Genomic DNA, 22,275 nt, shown 5'->3' with positions numbered 1-22,275 from the left:
ACAGCAAGTTAACTGTCAAAATAATTTACTTAAAATAAAATCTAAAGCACAAATTTCATATGTTAGAACTCTTCCTTTCTGGTTCCAATATAGTATTGTCATTTCAGGCATCAAGGTAAAAGTCATTATTCCAACTCATTTTACCTATGCTATTTAAGTTGTTTCTCTGTTCATTTATTACAAATAACCAAAAAAACTCACTAAATTAGTTATCATGAACAAAAATGTACAAAGCTGTTTGGAATCTTGTCTCTCTTTAGATTTTTTGACAGGCACTCAGGGCCAAGTTCAGTTGCACAGGATCCTTTTAAAAAGTCACTATATGTAGGAACCTTTCTAGACTCAAGATATGTGTAAATTACAGATCTGCTAAAAAAAATTTCCAAATTTCAATTTGCCAATGAAATTTTTCATCAAAACTTCAAGTTCTGACAAAAGTAAATGGAATGAGGTTTTTTCATCAAAAAAAAACCAATTTTTTCCACTCGCACTATTATGTGAAGAGATTGCCAGTGGGAAAGGATGATGAGCAATTGCTTCAATTCTGTTTCCTGCACGGATGATTCGTATATTTTGGAACTGTTTTTTTTTACTCACCAAATTTTTTTTACTTACCAATGTTTTTTAATTCACCAAATTGCTACTGGATTTAAATGCTGAAAAACGCTTAAAACGTTGCAAATTTGTGAAGCATGTTCAGGAGGTTATTCATTATGAGTAATTGTCCTCCATTATATCCACTTACTGAAAACATGAACATGATGCCTCTAGAATGTGGCCTCCTCTTAGAGAAGAAGAGATTACACTTTTTGGACCATTTCCCCACTCAAAATGGAACATTCCAGACTCAAGAGACACATCTTCATTCATGGAACAGAAGCAAGCTCACTCCTCTCTCACTAAAATATCTGCAAGTTATACTTATCTACCCTGAGATGCTTGGACTAAGACACAAGCTTTGGGGGGCTATCAGAACTGCCTCCAGTTAGCACTTTCGGGACTCTGAACTTTCAGGCATGCTGCAGTTGTGGATAGACAGATGCCACACGAGGAGATGCCACAACTGCTAAAGTGACACTGAATAGAGATGGAATCATAGTAATAATAAAACTTGGCACTTTTCATCCCAGCTAGAGGGATGGGTCCTGTCCAGGCAGGCCACACAAAAAAAATAGTTCTTCAACTTGTGAGTCACACACTATTATTGAGATTCATTTAAAAGTGTGTGATATGAAAACAATGTCCTAGATATCATCTTTTTAAAAAAGGAGGTGGAGGGTTGGCCCAGAGGAAAATCTCAGCTTTTAATTTCCTCTTGTGATATATAGATGATGATGATGATGATGATGATGATAACGTCGCATGTTGATGTCAACATACGAGGATTCAGCAAACATGTATATGAGAGGTCAGACCAATTTGAGAACTGCAAACATAGTCACATGTGAGACAGATAAGATTGTCTCTGATTACTGCAGGCCATTGTATCCTTGCTTTTGCTGTTCATGTTTTTCACATAAGGTGTTAATGTGTCTCGCTTCAATGCAGTTAGTGGTGAGATGACAAATCCGTTGCCACCTTGCTCTGTCGTGTGCTGTTGGTTTCCACTTGCTGGTGTCAACCTGACATGCATTCAAGTTTGACTTCCTTATGTCTTTATGTCATTTCTACTGGTCACCATGAGAACAGGTGCCCTGCTTTAGCTGACCTTAAAATATGGCCTTGGGTATTCTCGAGTTGGTCATAAGAACAAGTTGCCCAGACCAAAGCTGAGCTTTTATGATCATGCTTTCAATGCCAGGCATCTGATGAGGAGGAGGATTTTAATACTGGTAATTTTTTCCCACCATTTGATCCTGAAAACAGACAAAAGACAAGGCATATTAAACTGATTAAGTTAGCTAATACGGTGGCAATATGTTGTCCATGTCAAACAACCATATAGAAGTGCTGTAAGTATGACTGCCCCATAGATATTTAGCATAGTGCTTATTTAGCCATCCCTGTCATTCTATAGGCAGATCAACAGCATTCTAAATGCAGAACTGGCTTTGGCAATGCACTGAATAATCCGATAATCAACTGTGGCATTCTGTGACAGCACACTCTCTAAGTAACAAAACTACTCCATGGACTTAAAAGGAGCATTGTTGATCTTAATAACTGGGTAGCCATGAACATCCCCTGGAACAGCTTAGTACAGTACTTCAGTTTTTTTAGGTTGACTGTGAAACGAAAATGACTGCCTGCACAAGTAAAGTGATCAGTCATAAATTGAACAGCATCGATTGAGTGAGCAACCAGCTCACAGTCATCAGCCACTTTCTTTTTCTGCCACTGGTTTTTCATTGGCCGAAGTCTGGTCTGAACCATCTGTTTTGCTTGATGATATGCAGCCTTCCTAGCTGCTGAATCTTTGTCTATATAAGCTTGATGGGTAGCATGCAATGACTACACGAGCCAGAATATATTGGAGTTATCCTCATCAAACCAGTCCCGATGTTTCCCCTTAAAGCCAAGAACTTCAGAATATTACATGCTGTGTCCCAAAAAGTTTCCAGGCTGTCTAACCATTCATTGAAACTTCTGTAACTGAGGAAAATGCTTCTATACATTTCTGCTGCAATTCAAACTGTTTGTCACAGTTTTCCAGGCTTGAAATATTGATTTGCTTCACTAGCTTGAGTTACTGTCTAGGTTGCTTGAGCATGCTATGGAGGGATATTTGACTCTTCCCAGTCTATGGTCTGACCAGCAGTCAGCGCCTCTCATGATGTAAATGAGCTTGACATCCTGGAGATCTCTTTGGTATACAACAATGTAATTGATTATGTACCAGTGACTTGACATAGAATGCATTCAGGTCATCTTATACTTCTTGGCCTGTTGAAACACTGTGTTGGTGATGACTAGGTTGTATCTGGTATTTGAAAAGTAGTAGCAAGCTGTGTGAGTTCACATTGCCAACTCCATGATGACCTATCTCCTTGCCCTTTGATGCATAGTCATGACCAACCTGGGCACTGAAATCACTGAAAATGATCAGCATATCATTATATGGGAAAAATCTGATGATGCCATCAAGGGTTTGATAGAAGTCCTCCTTATTTTTGTCTGGATGGATCATTGCTGGTGCATATGTGCTGATGACAGAAGCGTAATAACGTAGCAAGGCCAATGTGGCAGAGCACAAGTCTGTCATTAAAATCCTTCAGCAGTGATTCAAATTTGCACGCAGTCAAAAGGTGGATGATAAACCCTCAGATTTGCCAGTGAAAGATGTAACCCGCACTCACTTCTTCTAGCTCTAATTCACCAGCAAGATTTGTTTGGCACAGTGCAGCAATATCTATACTGTACAGTGCCAGTACTCTACCAAGTATAACGGTTCTAGGCTGAGGTCCATTGCCACTGTTGAGGAGTGTGTGAACATTTGAGTTTTCCTTATATTTAGACCATGAAAAAGCTGAATGACCAGTCAGGTGCAGCGCTTGGACAGGTTTGGTGGGGTAAACCTTTTTTCAGGTTCTTTTCCCATCCCCTTCACCGTTCAAGGAGAGCAGCACTGTTTCTAGATAGTATTGCTTTGACATCTAGGAAGGATATGAACATGGCTACCGCTGTCCGATTGTTTGTGTCAGCACAAAGAACTTTAGGATATGCCCTGTGGCACACACAGATTAGTGCAGCAGGAGTGGAGGCACAGTAACATGGGTTTGGCTTTGGAGTGGGAACATTCACACTTGGGCTAGGCTAACTCAAATGCTGAGCACCTGAACTACCTATGCAGTGTAGATCTACCTAAATGGGAAGAAGAGGATGTGGCTCCTTTCCAATGTCTTTTTTCAGCAGCAGTCATTAGCAGAGTAGGCCATTATTCACTCAGTCCCTGGGAGTTAATGTAATCTTTCAGTCCAAACGAGCACAGAAATCAAGAGTCTTAGTTCAGAACCCATGGTCTTCCTCCAGTGTTAAACAGAGATCTAAGGCTAGACTACCAGAGGAACTTGTATGGGATTTTCTGAATCGGCAGTTAGAGTCAATTTTTAGGTAATTCAATTCCAATCACTTCAAATTGTTTGCATTACCAGAACACAAAATGGAAAGGCATGGATTAGTCAGAGCCTCGCCCATTCGCTGCTGCTAGATCTCCTTTTCCTTCTTTAGAAATGAGAAAGAAAACATTTTACCAAAAGAATTAACACTGACAATGAGTCACTTCAGTACCTTCAAGTGCAAACAGCACAATCTGGTATCTTCTTAGCTTATTATCATCCCAGTCTGATTTTACATGTTTGAAGCCAAACATTTGTAAACTTCAACTAGCCCTATTTGGTATTGACAATCAAACTGACCAACACAACTTGGCATCTATATTCCAGCTATATTTGCATCTTCATTTTTTTTTATTACTATAGAATACACTATTCTACCTAGCTGTTTTTATGGACACATTCCTTGTTTAGAAGGTGAATCAGTTAATACACATTCCTGTCACTAAGATCAGCAGCACTGACTGAATATGCATAGGAGGCAGATCCGATGAATAAGATGGTGTCATATTAACATAGCGTGCAATTTTCAAAAGTCCTCAGTATTTGGCCTAACTCTGCTGCCATTGCATTCAATGATAAAACTCCCATTCCATTCAGTGAAGGGTAGATTTATGTACCCTGATCACTTTTGAAAATCCTACCCATGTCACTTTCAGAGTAGAACCATGCTAAACACTGCCATACAATTCCAGTCACATTATGATTCACGGTATCTAATGGACAAATTGTGTTTTATTTACTATTATATATAGACATTTATAGAGTTAGAATATGAGGGTGTGGTAGAAAGGTTTTATTGGCAAGAATATGGGATGAGTACATTACTCATGAGTGGTTAAGCCATTTGCAAGTAACACAGTCATACTAAATGAATTCTAGTATTCACTATTATTTCAAAAACAATGGCGTTTATTTGAAAGCTGCTAAGAAAGTTGAGAATTTTAGAAGTAATCCTGGCGGAGATGGACCAATGAGCTGAGGTAGGTGAGGTAGCAAATGTACATAATGAAGGGAATTTAGCACATGGTTTTGCAACTACAGAAACTCAAAATTCCTAGATGGGATAGACAAAAAGGAAGTTTTCTCTGTTTTCTTGAATTATTTCTGCCTTTTTCCAATGATTTTTGGCAGCATAGCTAGTTATCTGATACAGTAGCAACTTTCCAATTTTTTTTGTCCTTCTGTTTTAAGAATATGGGATCCCTTGGGACAGACTTTCTACTGTCTCAGTCTGAAGGAAAACATTCAGGTGCACATTCTGAGCTGCATATGCACAGATTCATGTTTCCTAGGAAACAAGTGACCGCTCATTTCTGTGCAAAACTGAATTGATGAATCAGCTTTAGCTTCCCACAAACATTAATATTTTGATTCCATAACCAAACATCAAAGTATGAGAAAAGTATGTATTTGAGAAACCTAAGTATATCGTTGTTTTTGAGTGGCATAACCCTATTTCTGCCAATTATTGGCATTCTAGAAAACTGTAGTAAAATTATATTGATTTTTAGAATTGCTGATGATAGGCTCGTATTATGCTGTAAGTTACAGACCTGAGAACTGCAGATCCGAGACATCAGTGCACTCTAACCAGTGAGCCAGTGCCATATGCATTCAAGAGTGTTCATGTACAACCATATGGGAAGAAGAGAACTGAGTGCTTCCTGCTGTAGCACCATCTGTTGGCTATATGAAGACATACAGGGCTAAGAAAAGGGAATATTGGCCTCTGAAATATCTTTGACTTCTCAACTGCAACTTTTAAAGTGCCTTCAGAGTAAGATTAAAGAGATAATTTAAATCTGATCAATCTGAAGCTTCCTGAGGTATCTCCAAATCTATTCCTCTAAGCAGGACTTGGATTTGTTTTCCATTAACTTTCTCAGTACATATTGGAATCCTATTTTTTAACAACTTATTTACTTCTAGATTTTTTATGAATTGATGTTAGAATTGGGTTCTAAATTTTAAATTGTTATTTATATGATGGTGTGGGATCATAAATATTATGAGTGGGATTTTCAAAGGTGTTCAGAATTGAACTAACTCTGCTCTCACTGAAGTCAATGACAAAACTACTAACAGAGACAACTTATTAGCTTAGCAGTGTCTAAGTGCTTGTAAAAGTCTGACTGTACAATTGAAAAAAAAAGAAAAAACAAAAGAGCTGGGACTGCATCCAAAACTTCACGAGAAAGACTATCACGAAATAGGAGTATTTGAGGGTCCACCTGATTTCAATCTGCCATTAATATACAGTGTGCAGTACAAATTCAAGGTTTCCAAAGCTAAATTTTCTGAAACTTCTTGTAATCAGAAAGATGGTCAAGTCCCTCCATATCTAGTAATTGCATTGAAAATGTCCCCTTTATTGAAAACCTCATTTATATGAACTTATTTAATGTCTCCCATGACATTCAAATAACTGAGGCTGTATTGCATATGGGCGAATCTTGCAAATCTTTGAGGACTGTTGACTACTTTCAAGAGCAAGGCTTTGCAGGATCAAGCCATACACAGCATGTATGGGAAAAACATTCATTAAAAATAACTAGATCAAATACAACCAATTATTTTCAAGGATTGGTATTAAAAATAAATATATTTCACTGGTAAATAAAGTCTCAACATATAATGTAGAGCCTTTTTCTAATTTAATATTACCAACATTTATTGATATTTGATAATATATATGGAGATATACCTATCTCCTAGAACTGGAAGGGACCCTGAAAGGTCATCAAGTCCAGCCCCCTGCCTTCACTAGCAGGACCAAGAAATGATTTTGCCCCAGATCCCTAAGTGGCCCCCTCAAAGGGTGAACTCACAACCCCAGGTTTAGCAGGCCAATGCTCAAACCACTGAGCTATCCCCCCACATAATGATCACCCATCCAGCCTGAAACCACAAATTAAAAAAAAAAAACAAAAAAAAAAACCCTTTCTTTGCTTTTAGGTTTCCCTTGTATATGTACATGTATGTGTACACATATGTGCCCACATATCAGCCTCATAAAAGGCCACCTTGTAGAAAGAAAATAATTTAACTTTGCAACCATTCCTAATAACTATTTCTCAGTATGAGGTACACCTTTCCACCATTTAAAATTCTGCACAATCAGGGTGAAGCTGAACTCACATTTTGTAAAAAAAAAAAAGAAAAGAAAAGAAAAGAAAAAGTTTCTTCTACATCGATTACCAGGAGAAAAAGAAGAGCATGCAAAGTCAGGAAATTAAAAAAAAAGAAAAGAAAAAAAAGGGGGGCGGGGAGGTTAAGGCAAGGCCATACTGCACATTCTATGTATTTTATGGTATATGTGTAATACTGTGAGACCTGATCTGCAAAAACATACCTGAATAGATCCATTGCATGATTACTCATGGAAATAAACACTGTTCCTAGAATAGGTGCTCATGATGCTGGAGTGCTGGCTACTACGGTGTCTTGAAGACATACCTACTTTGGGAACAGAGCAGTGCAGGCTGGGTTGTGTTGCTATGAGGTGGGGCTGGAGTGAGGGGGCGGATCAGCAGCAGCAGGGAAGAAAAAGGATTTTCCTTTCTTCCTTCCATCTCCTAGGGATTTTTTAAACTTATATTGTTGTTTCTCACTTGATGGATTTACACGGATATTTCAATCTGAACTACTGGAGGGAAATAGGTTTTTTTTCTCCCGCTCTTCTATAACAGAAATGGCTGCATTGATGTTTCATCTCTTACATGGAATGCTTTGGCCCAAGAATACTGTCTCAAGGAAATTCCTAACATCTGAAAACGGAAGGCTATAGTAGAAACTGGACATCAACCTTTTGTTTTTATTGACTATTGTATGTGCACCTAGAGATATTGTTTGGGCACATAAATCTTAACAATAGTTTTCTTTACCAAGAAAGCCTGACAGAAAGGTTAGAGATATACACCCATAGGTTTTATTTTCTTCTTGGATTACTAAATACATGTATGCTGTGCATTAGGCTCAATAGAACATTTATCAGAATTTGACATCTGAAATGTACGCTTAGGCTAAAGAGGAGTATTGCATGACCTACAAAATCATGCTGTAGATTGCAAAGAGACAAGAATCAGTGGGGTTAATCTGAAGACAAACATTAGTATTGCCAAATGTTTTTATTTTTCCATCTGTAACAAACATGTAGAGTTTCCAAGAGACATTTTTTGAAGTTAATAGTGTTATTTGCTAAATGCACAATATTGGAGGTACCATACAGACATGAAGACAAAAAAAACAAAATAAGGATTCAGGGCCGGCTCCAGGGTTTTTGCCACCCCAAGCAGAAAAAAAAAAGCAGCCGCAATCATGATCTCCAGCTCTACCGCCGCCTCTACAGTCTTCGGCGGCAATTCGGCGGTTGGTCCTTCATTCCGAGAGGGACCAAGGGACCAGCTGCCAAAATGCCGCCGAAGACCCGGACATGCCACCCCTCACCATTGGCTGCCCCAAGCACCAGCTTGCTGGGCTGGTGCCTGGAGCTGGCCCTGATAAGGATAAAGTAATTTATTCTATCAGTAAACTATATGGAAACTTTCACTTAAATCTAAAATCTGAGCAATTTAAATGACACTTTAGGATCCTAATCCACACTTCCAGCTCACAGCCCAAATATTAGGTTGTGCACTAGTTATGCACCAGGAGAGTAACAAGGAGGAGGAGTAGCTGCAATCCTAACACATGCTCTTTATGGTAGGACTGGGAATAGGGTGACCAGATGTCTCTATTTTATAGGGACAGTCCCGATTGGGGGCTTTGTCTTATATAGGTGCCTTTTACCCCCCATTCCCTGTCCCAATTTTTCACACTTGCTAGCTGGTCACCCTAGCTGGGAAGGGTAGAACAGGTGGATCCTCATAGCAGCAGACCTTCTGTTCTGCCTCCTACACTCTCTTAGCCTATTGCTAGCCTGTTCCCACCCAAACCTGTGGACTGATATTCAAGAGGCTTTTATGGCATAGAACTCCATGCCATTCAGATGTGTCACTCCACCCTCAAATCTCTCCACACCTTGTTCAATGAAAATACATTGGTTCCTTTGCCAGGGTCCTCTGCACCAGAGGAAAGGCAGGATTTGCTCCTACAAGTTTTGTTTACAATAATTGTTTACCTGAAGTACAATGCAGTCTGTGTTTCATAAATCATGTTATTTGTTACAAATTTTTCACAAGGTATTTGTTCTCTGGGGGAGAAAAACTAAATTGTTTTCCCATCCTGGTAAAATTTCATAGCATGTGTCATAAAAAGCATAAAGCACTGTACCTGGATAACATTATTAAAAGTATATCAACCAGTAAAAAGGACTATCACTTCCAGAAAATTCTTTCACTCGAGCACAAACTTTATATCAAGGCAATCATTTTAACATGACATACTAAATTACTCCAGCATTCATTCCACACACTGTACCATAACATCCATTCCATTTCCCAACTATTCATCATCTGCTATGCTGTATCTCCAATTGCATTTTTTTACTCCTCTTGCTAAATTTATTTTCTAATTCTCTAAACAAAGGATTGATTAGCGATCTGCTGCACAGTATTTCCTGCTTAACATGCCCCCTTCCTCCCTTATTTCCATATTTATATTTCTGATAGCTATTAAATGGAGCAAGTAATAATTCACCAAAAATGCATTTTGGGGGGAACTGAAACAGTTTGTGAATTTGGGCCAATTTCGGTGAAAAGTTTCGGGGTGCAGGGGAGAGACGAACACAACGCCTCCAAAGAATAACCTGAACAAATATAAAAAAAGTCAAAAAGTTTCATTTTGATAATTTTGAAATATTTCATTATGACAATTCTGAAATGTTTTGTTTCAACCATGTCTTAATGAAATGTTTTGACTTTTCATTATGAAATGGTGTTTTGTTTTAAAATTGAACTAATCTTTTTAAAAAGGGTGAAAAACATCTGAAAACAGCACAAAATAAAAAACTGAAAAAATTTTGTTTAATAAAAAAAGGTGTGTTTTATTTTTGGGGTTTTTCCTCTTACAAAAACAAACAAACATTTTGGGTAGAATGAAACATTTCACTTGACCCAAAACAACTTTATTTTTTTGTCAAGTAAAAGAGAAAAACTTAAGAACATAAGAACAGCCATACTGGGTCAGACCAAAGGTCCATCTAGCCCAGTATCCAGTATTCCGACCGTGACCAAAGCCAGGTGCCTCAGAGGGAATGAACAGAATGGGTAATCATCAAGTGATCCCTCCCCTGTCATCCATTCCAATCTTCTGGCAAACAGAGGCTAGGGACACCTATCCTCCATGAATATATCTAGTTCTTTTTTGAACCCTGTTATGGTCTTGGCCTTCACAACATCCTCTGGCAAGGAGTTCCACAGCTTGACTGTGTGAAAAAATACTTCCATTTGTTTGTATTAGACTTGCTACCTATTAATTTCATTTGGTGACCCTTGGTTTTTGTGTTATGAGAAGGAGTAAATAACACTTCCTTATTTACTTTCTCCATACCAGTCATGATTTTATAAACCCCTATCATATCCCCCCTTATTTGTCCTGGAAAAGTCCCTCGCAAAACTCTCCTGTTAGCCGCTCCTCTTCACTTCAGTACCTAACCTAATTTTTTCCCCAGATTTTTCAGTTCAGCCCTCAAACTGAAAAATCAATTCTTCTCTCAGCTCTAGTATTAAATCCTACCAGTCCATTAACTGTTCTGGGAAGCATAACTTTTTCTCATTGGCTGTATTACATTTTAGAGCCAGATTTTCAGACATAGGCCTCCTTTTTGACAGGCACAACTAAGGTCACTTGGATGCACACATCCCTAAATCATGGGCACAATTTGGGTCTCATACATATAAGTGTCTTACAGAGAGATCTAGTTTAGACTGGACTGAAAACTTGACCTTTAATGTATGTAAAGAAACATTCCAATATATGCATTCGACGAAGTGGATATTCATTCATGCTCCAATATGTCTGTTAGTCTATAAGGTGCCATAGAACTCTTTGCTGCTATTCCAATATACATTATCCTATTTTCTTTACACCAAATGCTCACATTAAACAAACCAAAAAGCACAGCCACTTGGCTGCATGCTGTGCCATTGTTTTATTAACTTATGATTGCACAATAGAATGACAGTACATAACAAACTAAAAGCAGTATTAAAATACAGTCAAAGAAAAAAGTCATATCTGTTTGTAATTAATGAAAAAGAGGGGAGGAGTCAAAGATGCAGACAGAACCAGAGTTAATGTTCCTAAATTTTCCTATTGATTATAGCTAAAACTTACCTCTACCACATAAATTCCAATGGGATTTATGGAGAACACTCAGTGGAACTTGGAGCAGAATAGATTCTTCTCCAACAATCTGTTGGAAGACCATGGAGATATAATGCTGACAATTCACAGTTGTTACTTCAGTCCGTGGACTAAATTACGGGTCACTGCTCCTTACTCTTTATATTTTAAGTCAACACCTGACTATATGCTTTCAGAGAGATTAAAGCCCCTCCATAAGCCCACACCAAAACCTCTCATATATGTGTTAGCTTGCAAATGACCAGTATGGAACCCCTTTCTTCAGCACACAGAGGGTGGTGACCCTTGTTGCAACCTACATGGAACTTGAAGGGAGGAGCACAGGTTGTAAGATGAAGAATTTGGAGGAGGCACCAGGAAGTCAATCCTTAGGCATATGGTTAGAATGCTAGCTCAATTGCAACATCTCGGTAAATAGTTCTTTTAATAGAGAGCTAGTTTTACAAGCATGGAGTCCTTTTATGTTATTATCCACCATGCTGCCCCATTATCTGTCCTCAGCTATCCATTAAGCTGTACAGGGCTTTAGATAGCTCCTCACACTATGAATAAGTTTCTTGGAAGATGCTGAGTGCTCACAACTCCTGATGAAATCAGGATTAGGTGTTTTCTCCTCAGGCAACATATACTGAAGCAAAGATAGGCTGTTCGAATAAAGGGGCTGATTCAAGGCCAGTATATCATCACCATGCAGAAATGTTATCTTCCTTTACCTTCCACCTCATGAGAGGGAACCTTCAAAAATGGTTACCCAGGTTAAGAAATAATGTCATTTTCCACTGTGTTCTTTCAAGGGCAACCCATGCATCAGAAGTGGTATGAAATAGTGTGCTGCATCTATGTACAAGGTTGTATATTTAACTATCCCATGATGACTTTATAAAAGTATACATGCCCCTTGTACTTCCAGGCTTTACTACTTTCATGCCCTCTTAGTAGGGCTTCCAGCAGGTCTTCTCTGCCACTTATACAATCTAGACTGTGCAGCATGACTACTCATAGGGTTAAACAGCTGTTACCATATTATAAACACCCCGTTTATACAGTACTATAAAAATGGCAGATTGGTTTTAAGATAGCCCTGCCGGTTTGCAGCCACTTAATAGGAAGGGGTATGATTATATCTGAGATTTCCTATGTGAGCCTTGTCTTAGTGAGCATCTCTACTCTGAGACCAGCCACCTTTTAGGGGTTCAATTTTTATGTCAAAAGTTGGCAAGCAAATGAACTATGGCCGTGGTGGCTGTTAGAATGTGAAATTTGTTCCCTTGAGAAACTTCCTCAGTTCAGAATACAAAATTTCCCAACGTTTATTTTTTCCAAGATGTTTTTAAACGTGATGACTGTCAGCCCATTTCGGAACCCTGTTGACCCTCATAACCAATTTTTTTTTGTTTGTACGACTATATATAGTTGCATTTATGGCTCAGTGCCTCAATGAGGTACGAGACTGTATACAATTAAAATATATCATCATTTTAGCACATAACCAAAGATAATAAAAATAATTTCTTTCAGACTTTTAACCCTATATTTGGGCAATCATGCTTTACAACAATCATCTTTGTTGTGACCCTGGCAAATGTCATATATATATTTTTTAATGCAATCTTGACTTTCCTTTCTATATCTTGGATGTGGAGTACCATGGGCACATTTAGCCAATTGTCCTTCAAAGGTCTTTTGTGCATGAGGCTTTTTTCCCCTCGATGCTTGAGAAGACCTCATAGGCTCAGCTTTAGGGAAAGTAAAAGAGAGTTAGACTTTCTTTGTTTATTTCTGTTAGCTGAATTTGCGTTGTGGGCTTCTTTTGGGAAATACCATCTTGGTTAATGTTCTCAGTTTCATGCTCAATGTATCTAGTAGTAATAGCCACTCTTCTTTCTAAAAAACTGCATTTCATTAGCTGGCTATGGGCTGAAATACATGATGATAATTCAGACAGTTGGGTGCATCTTGGTATTAAATTATATATATGGTTCTGCAGATGTTTTTACCCTATAAGTCACTGTCTGTCTATGCTAGAGAAAAACAGGAAACACTGGATGTGGTTTAATTAGACCACAATTTTATTATTATCTGTGTGGAAGTACTCAGCAGATAAAAGTGTACTGTGTAGGTAATTCCATGATCATTTCAATATATACCTGGAGGGCTTCTGTCAGGCCCCGCCTTCCCTTTCACATTCAGGTCCTCAAACCATCCACTGCTGGAACCTTACCACACAAGTTCTGCATAAGTAACTGATTGAATAGCCCTGCTGCAACCCTGTTCTCATTTAATTCCCATGCTATCTTTTCCTTTACAATATGTCCCATTCCCCCCCAAGGACTTCAAATTTTAGACATCACATGCATTCTTTTCCTCGTAAAGGGAATCCTAAACCTTTGTCCCCCATCCCTGCTTGTGTTTTGTTCTCTAGATCCTGCTCCTGCCTCCATGGGCCTGCAAGTGGCACCTGGCCTACTCGCCATCCTGTTCCCCAACTGCAACTTTCCCCTTCTGCTCTGGCAAGAACAGACGGTAAGGGCTCCAAAGCACATTTCACAAGCATGCCTAAATTTGCAGATGCTACGAAAAAAATTGCATTCATTGATTGCTCAGAAAATGTCATTGCATGCTTCAGGCCTGTCATGCCAGCTATGGAATGAACAGGCCACTGTCCATGTGGACTTTGGATCCCTTCGGCATCATCCACTCCAACCATAGCATATGAGGTGGTATGTCCCACCTGATCCCAGTTTGTGTCGCTGCCCTCAGTCTAAACTGCTTGTCATAGTTAAACTAAGCCTGATTATATCTATATATTTAAGCAATACGAGGCTTATGTCCAAGTAGGCCTCTGCAATATCTCCCCCATAGATCAAGAAGGCAGCCTCCCAAATTTCCCATGCTGTAGTCATCCTTGGTCGCTTGGGCATTTCACCTCCCTGCTTGCTCTGACCCAGCTTATTGTCTGTCAGTATGTCCCTGTGCAACAATGATAATAAGCCCACATGTCCACCCCTCTAAATTGTATCCCTAGTAGTACTGAGAAGGTGAACTCCCATTGGGTCAGCCAGCCCAGCATAACCATGCTTGAGATTGCTTGTTGGGGCACCCTCAGTGCCCTGTTGCTCCCCAGTTGCCCCCAGAGAAGCAATTCTATCCCATGAATCTACAGTCCTGGCAATGGGTGAGTTGAAAGGTGCCCACAACCCTCCTCCCCCTTTAAGAGCGCCCATCCCCTGATGAGGAGACTATCACCTGTACCCAAACTCAAGCCCATGCTGGGCTTTCATTACAACCCCTTCCCGACCCCACACCTGTGGGTGCTCCCAGTTGCTTCAACAATTGAAGGTTAGCTTGTTACAGCTGTGTAATCCCATTAGTGCCCACAGAGGTTGTGTACACCCCAGACATCTTTGATACAGCTCCTAAGACATGTGATCCTCCCCATGGCCTATTTGCTATCCTGCTAGGTCCCCCCTCCCTCCCCATTTAAGCCCCACAAGGGGAAAAGTGGTCCAGGTCCCTGAACCCCATTGAGATCCCCATTACAAACACTCTTGCCACATTGGGTGGAGGGGGCTCACATTCAAACCTTCAGCTGGTACTGATCAAACTCATTCCTGCCATCCATGCTGCTCTCCTGCAATCAGTTCAATCGAATGTCCCAGCTCTGGGCAACCCACTGCACATTATAAGCCCTGCACTGCTGAGGAAACAATTTTGGAAGGAACTGCCTGGACCACTTGAATCAATTCTCTTTTGGCTGTCCCTCTTGTAAATGCAGCCAATTCACCACTAGGGGTGTTGGCTTCCCCAGGATCCACATCACCCCTCAGCAAAGGGAAATCCAGCAGAAAAGCAGACAGATCATGTGGCAAGGATGCCACCCATTAGTCCTCCATGGTCCTCCATCCCCACACTGTCCACCCTGTGCTGGGTTTGATAATCGCCTTCCCCACCCCCACTCCCACTCCCCGCTCCAGTACATCTGCTATGCGCTGTTTTCATTTTAAAAAATCAGCATTGACAGTATGTGTTCAAAAGAAATCACTGCACATCAGAGTAAGAAAGTTAAAAACGGAAAGAATCCCAAATCCCATTCTATACACCATAGTGCATAATGATGGACGGCTTGCTTCTTAGGCATTTGCTGGAGGCACAGTCTCTAGAGAATCTCTGCTGCTCTAGGAGACTTAATATTTCCAAAAGAAACATACCCATGAGAGCATGTCACTGAGGTTAGTGGGTGTTAGCCCAAGCCTTGTAAGTTAAAAGCAACATCTCATAATCTTTGCTAAATGTAATGGGTATTCAAAGAAATGAAGCTAACCCAAGCGTAATGATTAATCTTAGTGTGAGTCATGACCCTGGCAGCCTCTTTGTGAACTCAACCGCAATCTATATAATGCATTCTCGGGAAGACCAGACAACAAGAAGTTGCATTAGTACATAGTGCAGCTGGTGTGAATGCATGTACCAGCACATTCAATACCAGCTATGGAGAGCAAAGGTCTTCATTTTGTAATATTCCTAAAAGGACAGCAATTTCTCTTACATATTTAATATGTTTATCAAAATTAAAGAGCTTGATTCCTAGAATTAATCTTTGTAATGCTAAATACATATTCACCATAAAAGAAATTGCTAGACACAATCTCCAGGCTACACCTAGAACTAACCGTCAGCAACACCAATTTTCCCTGTACAGTCTCAAGGTCACTTAAACAATAAACTTAAGATACCTTCAGAGGAGAGTGTAGCAAGTTTAGTTGCCCCCCCTGCAGACACAACGTACATTTTTTTACCACAATGAAATAATTGAAATAGGATGAATGGACAAAATCACTCAGTGAAAAGGCTAGTTTATTCAACAGAAAATATTTGTACCTGAACTCAACTTTGTTATTAGATATTTAGTCTGATGATTTGAAAGGCTAGTGTGGGAAGGATCACCAATGGCTGATGGTTTAAAAATGCTGATAGCCCCTTTTTGGACAGATCTGTAGTTCTGAAATAATTTCATTTTGATGTATTTTAACTGAAAAGGGCTGTCATGTCAAAAAATATCTTTAAATGGATATTGTCAAGGGCTTGAAGCCTCAAAATGTAACATGAAAAATTTAGAGGGCTTTGTTACTGATTTCTTGACTCTGAAGATATATCTGTCCCTCATGGCAATGGCTGCACCATCACTCAAGTCCCACTTTCTCAATTTGATAACCCACCAACACCACAGGCAGGAGGCTGGAGTGTTTGCACTCATTGGTTACAAATCCATGTCAGGTGTCCCTTCCTTCATGACTGACAACTCCATTCTTGCAAACACCAATGGGGTTCTGAAACAAGATTTCTCTTGGTGAACATATTGTCTCTCTTCTGTGTAGTGTTCTTATGGGCTGTAAATAGCTGTGTTATATTGCAGAGGTGGTTGCATCTAAGTGATCCTTCTGTTTCCTTGCAACAGTGTTATAAGGCTTAATTAATTAATGATTGTAAAACACGTTCAGATCCTCATATGAAAAGTTGCTATAGAAGTACAAAAGTATTATTTTAATACCGTGCCTGCTAATAAGAATGTTGCTGCAATGTGAAGCGACAGCCCAGCATGCTTGTGCATGCCTGTAAACCAAACAAGCTGGCAGGTTCAATTTTAGGCCTAATGATTGCTGACTATCAGTTCCCTTTGATTCCATTCTAGTTTTCCTTTAATATAGTTTAAAATATATTTGAGAGTCTTGAATCAAAACCCATCTCCAAATTTCTATTCGCTCTAGTTTCTCATAATGTACCCATCCCTGTGGTATCTGAAAGCCAAGCACGCCGGAACTCTGGGGAAGTTCACATCCAGTTTTAAATTTTGCAGCTTGTAAAATCTATATTGCAAATGATGCCATGGATGGAATCTTTCCCATACAATTAAAGTTGATGAAGAAGCTTTTTATAATTAAACAGGTTAGAACCAAGCTGATTCATAATGGCACAGTGTGTTTTTAAAAACACTTTTGGATATAAGCTGTTCTCTTAAGTGAGCTGCTGTCACATTAAGTCTAAATCATTCAAAAATCTCAAAGCATCTGCATCAATAACTTGGTATAATAGAATCAAAGACATCGTTGCAGCAGAACTTGTGTTACTAGATGAGCAAGATTTATTTATTTTGGCCTTTCCTTAATTTACCTTGTCAACAAGGCAAGGTGATTTTGTGCCAGTTGGGAGCAGTGTTTTGATTGGTTCAGCCACTAAGTTGACTCAGATATTGAGCCTGGTGGCTCCCCACCCACCCATGGAAAAACCTGCTGGAAGTATCCTGGGGATTAAAGTATCCAGAAGTTCCCTTCACTGAGTTTCCCTCAAATCATTCTAGGAGGAAAGCAGGGTTCCTCGTCATTCCTTCTTCCCCTTGCTTCCCAAAATGGGACATTTTACCCCACAGAACCTGTAGATCCCAAAGGATTTGCAAGAGCCAGGCTAATGATGTGAAGGTCTTTATGAATCTAACCTGGCTGTGAAATTCCTGCCTCTCTCTTCTATCTCTCAGAGTCAGAAGCCACACTGGCAGCTGTCCCTGCACAACTTACAAAGTTCCACAGCAGGAGGGGAGAGTAATGGAAAAGTCAGTGCAGTCTGAGGATAGTTTAACTTTTATACTACCCCCCCATCCAGGCTTTGGATTGAAAGGGGAGGTTGGCCTGACTCTTCCCCATGTGAGCAAAGACTAGCTCCTTCACATTAATGAAGAACAAGGGCCACTAATTTTTGTTGGGGCCTCAGGGTGCTACCACAATACAAATAATAGAGAAGGTTCCTAGATGAGATGCCAAGTAGTAGGTATAATATAAACCTGTATAAAACATAAATAAGGTCAATACTGACCCCCTGCCCATTTCAGCTTGGCCTCTACAATAGCAGATAATCATTTACCTGTGATAGTTTCTGCTCCATTGATATTCTTTCACCATTGTCAGAGGTTTGCAGAAGCTCTTCTGTATTAGTTTTCAAAAAGTCCAAAAGAGATGCAGAACTACAATTCATTGGATCTCAAGAGTTTTATATACTGGAGGAACATTATCAGTTTAAGAGTTTGTAGACAAATCCACAGTGAGTTTAAGCATTCTTTCATCATTAGATCTAGTTAAAAAAAATTGATGGACCAGTTTCCCATCAAAAACTGCAGTCTCACTGAAACTGAAACAGGACATTTCACAGGAACATGTTGATTTTGACTACATTATTGATGGGAAGAAGTTGAAATGAATCGTTAGGTTCTCATTCCGTTTCAATAATGTCAAAACATTTTATTTTGATATGGTAAAAACATTTTGTTTCAACTTTATCATTTTGATTAATTTTACTTAGACTTTTACATTATATTAAAATTGTGATATATGTATTATATATTTATACATAATATATGTGTTTATTATATATTTCATATTTTAATATAATATAAAAATTTGAAGGAAACAATTTGACATTATTGAAACAAAATACTTTGATGGTTCTGAATCAAAAATTTTTGGAATTTTCATTCTGTGGGAAATTTTGAAATTTTAGCTTTCTGAATGTTTGTTCTTGTTTTTGAATTTTGGAATTTCCGGCAGAACGGAAATTCCAGTCTCTGATTAGCTCTTTTGAGCATAAGGAGGTTTGCCGAGTCTAAAGTATAAATGGTACCCTTTTCAGCATTGCCCTAGCACTCATTTGCACCAACTAGACTGCGCAGCTACGCACAGGTAAGGGTGTCAGGGAAATATTCCCTTGTGCTCATTACACTGCCTGCACAGAAGCCCCAAGCACACAGTGTGTTCTGAATCAGGGCAGAGGTGGGGCAGAGGAGGTAGGGGGCAGGATGGGGGTCAGTCAGGGGCATAACCAAGGTGTTCTTTCTCTGCTGCTATTCTATATCGTTACAAGAGGCCATCGAAGCAGAGGCACAAGGTAGGGATTCCTTACCCTGTGTGCGGGGACACAATGCCCCCAGCAGCCACTGAATAAAGCAGGTACAAGCTGTCTGCTCTTCTCCTGGACTGGAACTTACCCCAGCATAAGGATGAAACTGGCTCTGTTAATTGATCGGGAATGGTCTGGCCATCACCACCAATACCACGTATTATTACTATTGGTTATTAGATTTAGCCACAGGACCATCTTTTGGATCTCAGCTAAAGTGGGGAGAGGCTTCACTACCAGAATCAACAAATCTATGATGAAATCTAGTTTGTAATTAAATACCATTATCTCCTGTCTGAAAGAGAAGCAATAATACTTTGCCTATTTAGTCTTTTTTTCTACAATTCAAGCCTAAATATGCCTCAAAAGCCTAGGAATGAGACATCCAGACTGGCATGCCAATGACTTATTCTAATCACAAATTCCTCCCATGAGAATTAGCTCTTATTCTTTAAGAATAAGAGAAAATATAGTTTCCTTGCTACAATCCAGGGTCTCTTCTAACACACTTCAGCTGTCATTTAAACTGACCTGTGTCACTTTCATTGAGGACCATGTGACAATACACCAAATTCATTTCACTATTATCTCAATCTATACTCAAGACCATGATGTCAAAGGTGAAAAGTCCGTGTTTTATCCACTAATCCACCAACCCTCTCTTTTCTCTCCCTTTAAGCATCACATTTGACAACATGTTGCCTGCATTTCAAACAACCTCAGAGGCATTCACATAGCCATACATTTTTTGTTGTTCATTTTACAAAATGTAAAACACGAAACATAAATGTCTCTTGAGTTTCCTTTTCCCTCCCAAACTAAAAAAATGTTTCTATGATTCCCCATCAGAACTGAACAATACTTTGTTGTGCATGATACTTTGTGAGTAAGTGTTTATAGACACCACTTCTGAGAAGAAATCCCAGGGGTTATTGTTGTCATCCCTTTAACTCCTGGGTATTCAAGCACAGAATTGCCTGCAATCAATTTACTTTTGCATACAAGTATTAAACTCCCTGTGCATAAAAGTATCACAAGCATTTTCTATATTATCTATGTAGCAATCTTCTAAAGATGGTTTTTATTACGCTGCAAAGAAATTACAAGGCAGAGTAAAAACCACTAAAGCTACCTGACCATTACCAAGCAAATGCCAAAACAAGTTGGGCCTGATTCTCCTCACGCTCTGATGGGTGTGAATGAGAAATGTCTCCATTGAAGTCAAACACTGGTAAATGAAAAGAAAATCAGACCCAGTCAGACTACCATAATCTCAAAACAATGAAAGATTATAAAGTTAAAAATACAAATTTGACAGCCAAGGCATATTTAATGTAAAATATAGGAGCCATTTTTTTGTAATCTCACTTTTCACTTTTACACCAAAAGTTTAAATCAATAGGAGTTTGCTTGTATAAGGACTGAGTGAGAGTTACAGGATTTGGCCCAATATTAGTAGAATTCCTGGAGTATGAATAATCTTGCTTATCATTAAAAAGTGAACTACTTTTTATACAAAATAGTGAATTTAGTTTTATGACAGTACTAGAATGTGAAGGAATTTATGAATCCACATAGACAAGGGCAATAGTAGTGCAAACTATCCCACACTGGCCCAAAACGATGCGTGATCCTAGGGACCATCTTCATAAGATACATGGTTTAACCCTTGGTCTGTCTTCTGAAACCACTAAGAAATTTGCTAATTAGCACTTAATGTGATAGCAGTTTTATGATGTGAATACCTATCACTGAGACCATAATTTCAGGTGTGAGATTGTGTTGACTTTTGGGGTGAGAATCTGTAGGCTGAGGGAGGGAGAGAGGGAGGGAATGCAAAGATAGCTTTAAAGAGGCTCTACCCCTAGCACATCCCTCCCACTCCAGCCCCACCTCCAGTAAACCCCCTAAAACAGGGCTTGTGAGGACCTCCTGAGGAGCTATGCTGGGGGGATTTTTACTCAGTCACATCCAGGGCTTTTTAGAGCCCACTTACCCATTCCAGACAACTTTTCCTGAATATAAAGGGGCCCCAGCAGAGGTGAGACTCTTGCCGTTACTAACTACTAGAGCTGACAATAATTCAAAGTAAATAATGCACTTTTTTTCTGCTTATGTAACATCCACAAGCAAATTGTGATGACCTCAGATTATGTTTTTCCAACAATATTCAACAATTTGAAGGAGAATTCTTTTAACCCTATAAATGGATCTTAAATAAGTTATCTGTGGACATTCAAAAATTGCTAGTTGAACTGTGTTTGTTACTTATGAGTGTTTGTATAAAACAAATAGCATTGTTTCTGTTCCCTGATTGCACGGACATGCAAACATTTCCACCACAGACTCATATAGATTTAAAATTCATTTTCCATGACTATTCAGCCATGCAAGTTTGAAATTTACTTTCTGCAAACATTAATCCAGAACAACTTGATTGCATAAATATTTCCAGGAAGCAACAAAGAATTGGTGCAAACATTTAAAAATTTGAAGTTAGCCAACATTTATTTTAGTGAGTTGACTCCATTTGCATGACTACTTGTGCAGGCTGGCTTTGATTCAATCATCATGCAGGGAAAGATTTCATAGCCCGGTATTAATCCTTTAAATGAACCCCAATCTTCTAAGGAAATTTTGCATTTTGCAAGATTTCATTGTAAATTACAAGGAATTTTAGGTTAGAGATAATATCAAGTATAATACTATAAAATTAATAAAAAATAAAAATCTATCCATACAGTTCAGTAAGCAGTGTTACATATAGGGCAAAAACAAGAACTAGTATAGACAGGCAATATAAGTCACCAGATGGTATAAAAGATAAGATAGGTGTGGTAGACTGTAAAATCAGCCCATGTGGCTGCTGTAACTGGTGTTTAATGAAACTGATGGTGTGTTGGCTGAGTTGAAGAGAAAAAAGGGGAGTGCCAGAAATAAAAAAAATTGTGGTAAGGGTGAGATGCAGATATGA

The sequence above is a fragment of the Gopherus evgoodei genome, chromosome 3 (genome assembly GCF_007399415.2).
Source record: "Gopherus evgoodei ecotype Sinaloan lineage chromosome 3, rGopEvg1_v1.p, whole genome shotgun sequence".
Classification (NCBI taxonomy): Eukaryota; Metazoa; Chordata; order Testudines; family Testudinidae; genus Gopherus; species Gopherus evgoodei.
Note: the sequence above shows the minus strand (reverse complement) of the source record.